This window comes from Nelumbo lutea, chromosome 5 (genome assembly GCF_056320005.1).
Source record: "Nelumbo lutea isolate HS-2025 chromosome 5, American lotus-T2T, whole genome shotgun sequence".
NCBI lineage: Eukaryota > Viridiplantae > Streptophyta > Magnoliopsida > Proteales > Nelumbonaceae > Nelumbo > Nelumbo lutea.
The window spans coordinates 47,333,883-47,342,397 of record NC_142688.1 but is presented as its reverse complement, the minus strand read 5'-3'; the positions used below and the strand labels follow the sequence as shown (position 1 = coordinate 47,342,397).

General features: G+C 35.0%; 1 pseudogene; it reads left to right on the top strand.

The window, feature by feature from the left end:
* Positions 1-299: 299 nt before the first annotated feature.
* On the top strand, positions 300-873 carry LOC148852193 (putative E3 ubiquitin-protein ligase RHC2A; annotated as a pseudogene).
* The last annotated feature ends 7,642 nt before the right edge of the window (positions 874-8,515 follow it).

Here is an 8,515-nt window from a genome sequence, read left to right as displayed (position 1 = left end):
CTTCATTAATATCCTGAATTTGTTCATCAATGTGAAAATCTTGGATTTTTCTTCTCTTGTGAAAATTAGTGACGTAACTTAAGAGCTCTTATAGCTTGATTTCTCAAATCTCTATATGGGATTTTAGTGACAAAGTCCAGTGTTTTAAGGAAGTGGTTGTGTGGAGCACAATCCTCTGTTTTGTTTTTCTTGACTTATCAAACGGGTCGTAAAAGAAATAGGGTTGTGTATTATAAGAATTCTTTCTCGTGCTTCCTAATCTACAAAAAAAAAAGGTTTTTCTAGGTTTCCTTATATAGATGGCTTCGACGGGATCTTCATACTGGTGCTACAGGTGCAACAGATTTGTTTGGGTTTCGGCTTGAGAAACTATTGTTTGCCCTGATTGCAATGAAGGACTTATTGGGGAAATCGTTGAAACCCCTTGATATGCACATGCAACTGGTAGGTGTTGGCGTCCAGAGTACGAATCTAGGGTTCCACTACAGCTGAAGGAACACTAGGGATTGTTTACCTTTTAACCCTGTTATTATCCTCCGAGGCCTGCATGGCAATGCTAAAGGTGGTGGTAGAAAAATGGGAAACTTTGAGCTTTACTATGATGATGGCTCTAGTTCAAGACTCCTTCTACTGCTCGTAAGCATGTCACATTTCTTGATGGGTTTAGGCTTTGACTGTCTTCTCGAATAGCTGGCTCAAATTGAAATCAACAGGGTAGGGCATTGTGAACATCCCTTGGCGTCAAAGGTTGTCATCGAGTCTATGCCAACCATTGAGATTATCGAGAACCATGTCATGACTGAGTATCACTGTGTTGTCTGTAAACAGCGCTTTGAGCTTGCACAAATGACAGCAAGAACCACCCGCTATTAGTGCAAGCGAGCAAAATTGAAGCGAAGCCCATGGCAAGAGGACCGAAGACCAAAGAGTAAGCCCCCAAAGCTATTCTAATCCAAACGCAAACTACAAAGAGAATAGAACAAATAGAAACCCTAATCCTTTGCAAGACCAAGAAATAACGAGAATGAGAGGGGGAGGAGAGAGAGGGAGAGCGGTAGAGACAAAGAGGAGAGAGAGAGAGTGCAGAAAATTTTCTGCATTCTAATGCAGAGCATGCAAATTATCTCTGAGAAGCTAAATCTCCTCACACGTTAGAAGGGGAGTCACCCTCACATGCTCACTTTATAATCCGCTGATGAAGATAACATTCTCTCAACGCTGAATTCATCCACGTATCCCCATTTCCTATTGATATATAGATATAAGATACCCACGGATCTGACGCCCCTTGCCCCTTGGTATGTCTAGATCTTGGGTGCTACCTAGTGGGCTGAGGCCCATTGACTCATCATAGCTAATTCTTGCACTGGGCTTATTCTGAATCCCGTTCAATGGTTCCTCTAACCTCAATCCGGGAAAGATTGAAGGCACTATGCCCAAAAAGGGATAAAGATGAGAGGACAGTTGCCTACAATTTGAAGTTGCTCTTTCATGTGGGAAAAGGTGTATCAGAGTATCCTATAGGCACTTGCTTGCCTCACAAGGAGGTTGAGCTTGCTGTAGAAAAAAGCTAAGGAAGTGGATGGTTTGACTGCAAGTATTTCCCCTTCAGATCATCTGGCGACTATGGGAGTCATTGGAGAATTCAGCTCCTCTAAAAACTATTGACTCCTCGTCTCAAGCTTTTAGTGTCGAGGAAAGGATGGATCAAGATGTGCAGATGAGCATTATTGGGCTTGGTAGTCCTTGGTGTGGAAGTGTGGGCTCGTAAGACCTTTCTAGAACTGGAAAAACAATTCCCTTTGTATGGTTTGACAAAAGAGAAGGGTGAGCCTCAACTTCTGGTGATGATGACCTTGCCTCCCAATTTGATGATAGCTCAACTGATATTGGCGTAGATGAATCCTTCCTGTTAGGACAGGTGGTAGAAATACAAACGATCTAAGAGACTTAATTAGGCCCCGTTTGGTTCGCAGAAATAGGGGTCTGGAATTGGAACCGGAATGGGTTATTTTGATTCTAACTGTTTGATTGGGCAGAATCGGAATCCCATTCCCATTCCTGCTGAAATGGCATTCCCCCATTTGAGGGAATGGCCATTCCCTGTCTGGATTCTTTGGAAATGAAATCACATTCCATCTGATTCTAACTCCCATTTCCATTTCTGTGTGAATCAAACAGACTATAGGAATGGACCATTCCAATTCCAATTTCAGAGGATTCCGATTCTGATTGCAAACAAAACAGACCCTTATTTTATAGATTCTTGTATGTGGAAAAGCCAATCTAGAGTTATAAGGGGTCGGGCTCATGTAATGTTGGTGTTGGGCCTAATTTATGGGCTGGGCCTTTTTTCTCAGCCTTGTCTTTTCTTTAGGTGTATTGTGTTCTCTTTATTTGGGCTTGGTCTCTTGGTCTATGTTTTTGGCTTTTTTTGGAGGTGTGTTCTTGGGCCCTCCTATACTCCTCTTTTTTCTTTATTTAATTTTAATTTAATTTAATTTTGTTTTGCATTTAAATACAAATATGTACAGTACAAATACAAGATTTACAATACAAAATACAAGGTTTAGAAATGCAATATACAAGGTTTTGCATTAAAATACAAATATATACAATACAAATACAAGATTTACAATACAATATACAAGGTTTTGCACTCTACATTTTTTGGTGGAAGGAGTACAAATATATATATATATATATATATATATATATATATATATATATATGAGAGAGAGAGAGAGAGAGAGAGAGAGAGAGAGAGTAGGGAAAATTGTATTTTGTATTAATTTGTAATTTTTACAAATTGAGCCTTAAGTTAAAAACAAAAATGTGAGAGATTTCTTAAGGCCACGTTTGCTTGAGGTGAAAAATCGAATCAAGGTAAACTTTACACCCCAGTTCAATTTTGCATGCATTTGGAAATAGTGTAGTTTTGCATCATAAATCAGTGTAAAACTCCATTTTCAAATTCCTTTACATTGATATCGCTGTAAAAAAATACATCAAAATTATCGATGTAAAACATATCCCCTTTCTACCATCGAAGTAAAAATCCTGTCTCGTCTCTCTTCTCCCTTTCTCCATCTGCTTCTTCTTGCTCATGGTTTCTCTCTTGCCAATGCCACTACTTTCTCCATTAAATATCTAGTACGACTCTCTCTCTCTCTCTCTCTATTTCACTCCTTCACAGATCTCTATCTCATTCTCTAATCTCATTGTTGCAGGTTCAAAGGGGTCTACTCAAACAGAAGACGCTCAAGGCGCAAAATCATCTCTGTCTCATGAGGAACAAGGTATATACACTATTCCGGCCAAGTGAAGCTAGATCTATACGTTTGCCACCAGATCTGAGCGAATAGTGGTTGAGCGTATAGATTTAGTGATGTTTTATCAATTTGGAGGTTGAGCATATAGATGAGACTAAAGAGAGATGGAATTGGATTTTCAGTTCATACTATTTCCCTGTGCCTTGTTCTCCTTCCTCTCTTTGACTCTGACTCTCTAAGTAGAAGACGAATAGAGAGAAAAATACCGATTGAATTGCACCCAAATCTTAGACTATTTTTGTCCTGGCCATCTTTTTTGTTCTCATACATCATTTCTCTCCTTACGTTTGATTTTTTTTTTTTTTTTTTTTTATCTACCTATGGAGCTGCAATGGCATATGTTTGAAGCCGTTGAATCAGGGCGAGAATGGATTTCATGGCAGAACTGAAGGGATCAATTTTTGAGACCCTGGGCCCATTTTTGCAATAGAGGCTATAGAGGAGGAATTCCACGCCTACTGGTCACAACATTAGGGCTATATATGTTTGGTGAATAAGAGGTCTGGAAAAGAAGTACTTGTTGCACAAATACTTTTTAGAAGTGCTTCTTTTAACAATGCCTAAATGCTGTTTGGTGACTCACTTGTCAACCACTTATTGTGTTTTTTAAACACTTCTTGGGGTGGAGATGTTTGGTGACATACTTTCCCTACAAGTGCTTATGTTGGCTTAAATGGCACTTTTAGCCTTCATTCCATACATACTTATAAACAATGCTTTTCATATCATTATAATATACAATTCAATGAAAAATCACCACATCACTACATCATGACACATGAAAGCCCATGTGGGCTCACAAATGGAGTGCCACATGGATAATAATAACAATAACAACAACAAATAATAAATACTTATGAAAAGCATTTCCAATGATCAATTTTCTCCAAAGTACTTCTAGAAAGCATTTTCAAGGATAATTTTTCACAAAGTACTTCTAGAAAGTGTTTTTGTAGTGCAATTTTCACAAAATACTTCCATAAAGTTTTTTTAAGGACCAGTTTTCACAAACACCTATTAGAAAGAACTTTCAAGGCACAATTTTCAAAAATACTTCTCGAAAGTGCTTTTAGGGAGTATTTTTCACAAACTACTTCCAAAAAATGCTTTTAATGAACAACTTTCACCAAATACTTTCAGAAAGTTCTTTTATAGAGCAGTTTTCACAAATTACTTCTAGAAAGCACTTTCACAACTAAAAAAATAAAAATAGGATAATTTAAACTATACGTATAAGTCAATAATTGGAAATTCAGATTATTCAACAAAATAAGAAAAACACCACCAATATCAAATTAAAAAAATAAAATAGGATGACTAAATTCAGATTATTCAAAAAATAATAAAATAGTATAATATTAACTATAAATATATAAATCAACAAATAAATGAAAATAGGATAATTTTAACTATACATATAAATCAATAATTGAAAATTTTAGATTATTCAACAAAACAAAAAACAACATCATTATCAAATTAAAAAAAAATAGGATGACTAAATTCAGATTATTCAAACAAATGAAAGTTTAGGTTACCGAAAAAATAAACATAGCCAACAAAAATTCATGAAACAAATTCACAAATATTCACACTTCAAGAATATATTCACACAAATATTTACAAATATTCACAATTCAAGAATATATTCACACAAATATTCACAAATATTCATATCAAATACAGAAAAAGATTAAATCACAACTGAAGAATATATTCACACAAATATTCACACTTCTAGTCGTTGGCGTTTTGACGGTGGGATATCGCCATTGGAGTCGCCCAAACACAAATCTACGATTAGAGAGAAAATGGGAGTTTCAGACTTAAAAAAAAAAAAAAAAAAAGATCGCAAAAAAATAGCCTCAAATCAATGGAATACTACAGAAAAACAAAGATAAGAGCAAAGCAATAGGTACATCAGCCATTTTTTGCTCATTGTTGAACATTGCCAATGGACCTACAACTTGCGCCATCGCTACCTGGTTTGTTGTAGGGTTTCGAATGAAGGAGGATGATAACCTCGCATGGGGTATTTTTGTCATTAAAAAAATAAGGACAAGTTCATACCATTCGAATGAAGAACTTCTTCAAAAAGTGTTGAACAAAAGCTACATCTGTGTCACATTTTAAGAAGTGTTTCTTTTAACAAGAAGCACTTCTTCCCCACTTTTTACCAAACACCTATAAGTACTTAAAAATCACTTAATGTGTGGTCCCATGTCTTAAAAGAAATACTTGTTGAAAGAAGTACTTTTTAAAAGTGAAATCAAATAAGCCCTAGGTTCTGGAGCTTTGGTTTAAGGGTTACTATTGTATGGTAAAATGATTATATGTAAATTCAGGCAATCATTTTAAAGAGAGGTCAAACTTTATTGAATTAGTAAACTGCAATCAATGTAAATCTTAAAACCCTTTATACAAGAAATTAAATGTTTGGGGAAATTTTTCCAAAATTATCTGATTTTCACTCTAGGTGCCAACAGAACTCTTTAAAAGAAATAAAATGTTTCTTTATATCCTTTCTCTGTTTTAATCATAATTGGAAGTTTATTTGAAATTCTATATTGTGGGCATAGATGGATAAATGATTAATCAAATCAACATGAAAAACAAAAAAAAAAAACAAATTGAAGGAAAAATATGCACTTTGGCTTTGTAGAAAAGTACAAAAACAATGGGAAAACAGAGATAAAAAAAAAAAAAAGAAAACAACATTTAATTTGTGATGGAACTCGGGTCAACAATAAGGAGAAGGCCATTGGATGTCTAAAACCAATTTAGAAGAAGTTATGCAAATGTAGAATACAAAGACCTAGTGGGCACAAGATTCCATAATAAGAAGAAAAATTTTGGCCCACATTCCCTTAAATCAGTAATGTCTCCTAGTAAATGTAATCTCTCCTATTATTCACTAAGAGCATGCATTGTTGTTTTCCTTTAAATAGTAGCAAATTGTTTTGATTTGGTTCTTCTTAGAAGGAAAGGTTTCCTTTCTGGATCAGTTAGACTTATTCACTAGGTGGGCTACCCAATTTCTATCATAGTATAGTCAATTTGAAACCTACTGTGACTGTCAAATAGGACCTTGATCTGGCCATATGTTCATCATTCAATTAATCTCTGTTAGTTCCAAAATATGCTGAGACTTGTATTTTATCCCCATTTCCCATATCCCTTACCATATGAGTATACACATCTAGGTATCATAGCTCAAGTCATTTAAAACCTTTACATCTAGAGGAACTAGCACTTTGTCTTTACATAAATTTTAATCCACGTGCATGGTTGGAGAAATATATACTCCATTATTACTTTGTTTGGATTTTACTATACTTCAAATTTTTATTTCAATTTTCTTACCGAGGCTTGTGAGGGTTAAACCACATACATCTGGAGGTTTAGAGGTTCTTGTGCTTACCCTGATGCTTTCACATTTTAAAGCACTAGTTTTAAACTTTTTAAAAAAAGGCTTTGATTTAAACCTGGACTAGCTGGAAAAGGAAAAATATTAATTGAATATAGGAAAAATCTGGATCCAGTTTAAACAAAATTGGGTTTACCAGACTGAGAGCTGGGAAACAGGATTGCTGAGCTTGGTCTTTGAAGAATACAACTAATTAGTTGGTAAAAGTTCATGGTTCCATCATCACTTAAAAAGATTTTTTTTCTCTTTTCAAGCTAGTATAGATATAGATAATTAATTAGTTACAAAATCTCCTAGGGGTAGCTCTCCTTTCAATTTCATCCCCAGGATTTCTGAGATTTCATTGTTGAGGTTGTAAACCAGGTTAGAATCCATGTTAATTTCAAGATCAATATACAGTTTTTTTGTCTTTTTTCCAGGCAAGATAAATATGCAGTTATGCATTCAATTCTTTATCAGTGTTATGATAACAACCAAAATGGCTGAACTAAATAATTGACTTATTTGTTGTGTTTTAGTGAATAGAATAATTAAATAATAAAGCACTCAAGGGTATAGTAGTGTACCCAACTCATTCAGTTCAGCCACTTCATCTGTTATCAAATGGCCCCTGTTGTCACACATGGCTGATGATGTGGCAGTATAGGACCTTAATTTTCTTTTCTTTTCTCTGCCCATGTGTCAAATTCTAGCCTAACTGGTGACTAGAACAAAGCAGTGCATGATGGGGCTGATGTGGACTGTGTATGACTCTAGTGGGACCCTGATTTGTAGACAATCTAAATTTTACATGCCAGCCTTCTAAATTGTAATGGCTATGAGTTTCAGGGGAAATTGTGATATAACAAAAGACTTTTGGTCTTGATGGGATCAGCTTAATGTAATTAGTATTTATATAATATAGAAATAAAACATCAAACCTCACCTTTTGACATGAACTGGCCAGAACATTTCTTGGCATAGACCAATAAGAAAGATATTCATGTGTGATGTGTGTGGTGTGGTATAGATGGATCCACAATTCCTATAATTTGGACTTTTTTGTTTTTTATTAGTGTTTGTAATATTGTAGTCTTAATGAGTGAAATCCATATGCTCTTGCTAAACACACCAATATTTTTGGCAAATTTCAAATCCAGCCTCACTCACTCTAGGTAGTATCATGAGGCCCCACATCAATCATAAAATGCATGAGCCCATATTCATTTAAGCTCTCAGTGTGAGTCACATGTATTTTATCATTGGGGCCATATCCTTTTTTTCATATATTTTAATTTTATAAATAAATTTCCTTCTTCCAGCAATTCTGCATGCCCAAGAAATAAATAGAAGTAGTTGGGGCATATCCTAGGTGATCCCATATTACAATCCACCATTCCTCGGGAAAAACTAGCATGTTGTGTTGGGTTCTGATTGGGCTGAACCCAACCCAATATATACCCATGAAGCTATGATCAGACCCATTTAAATCTCTTGATTGATCGGGTTTACACGATACAATTGAACCAACCGGACTGATTATGTTTGCTCTGATTTTGGATTACAATTGAGTCAGAATATGTATTTTCTGTTAAAGCAGATTAAGACCTGAACCAATTATTAAATTAATAATATACAACACTTTCCTAATTTTTATATTTTTAGAATTCAATTACGGTGCATTCACTGAAATTGGCTACATGTTTGAGTTTTATTGAAACGTACAAATATGCATTACAAAGATTTTTTAGGATAATTATTTATATACCCTATGGTT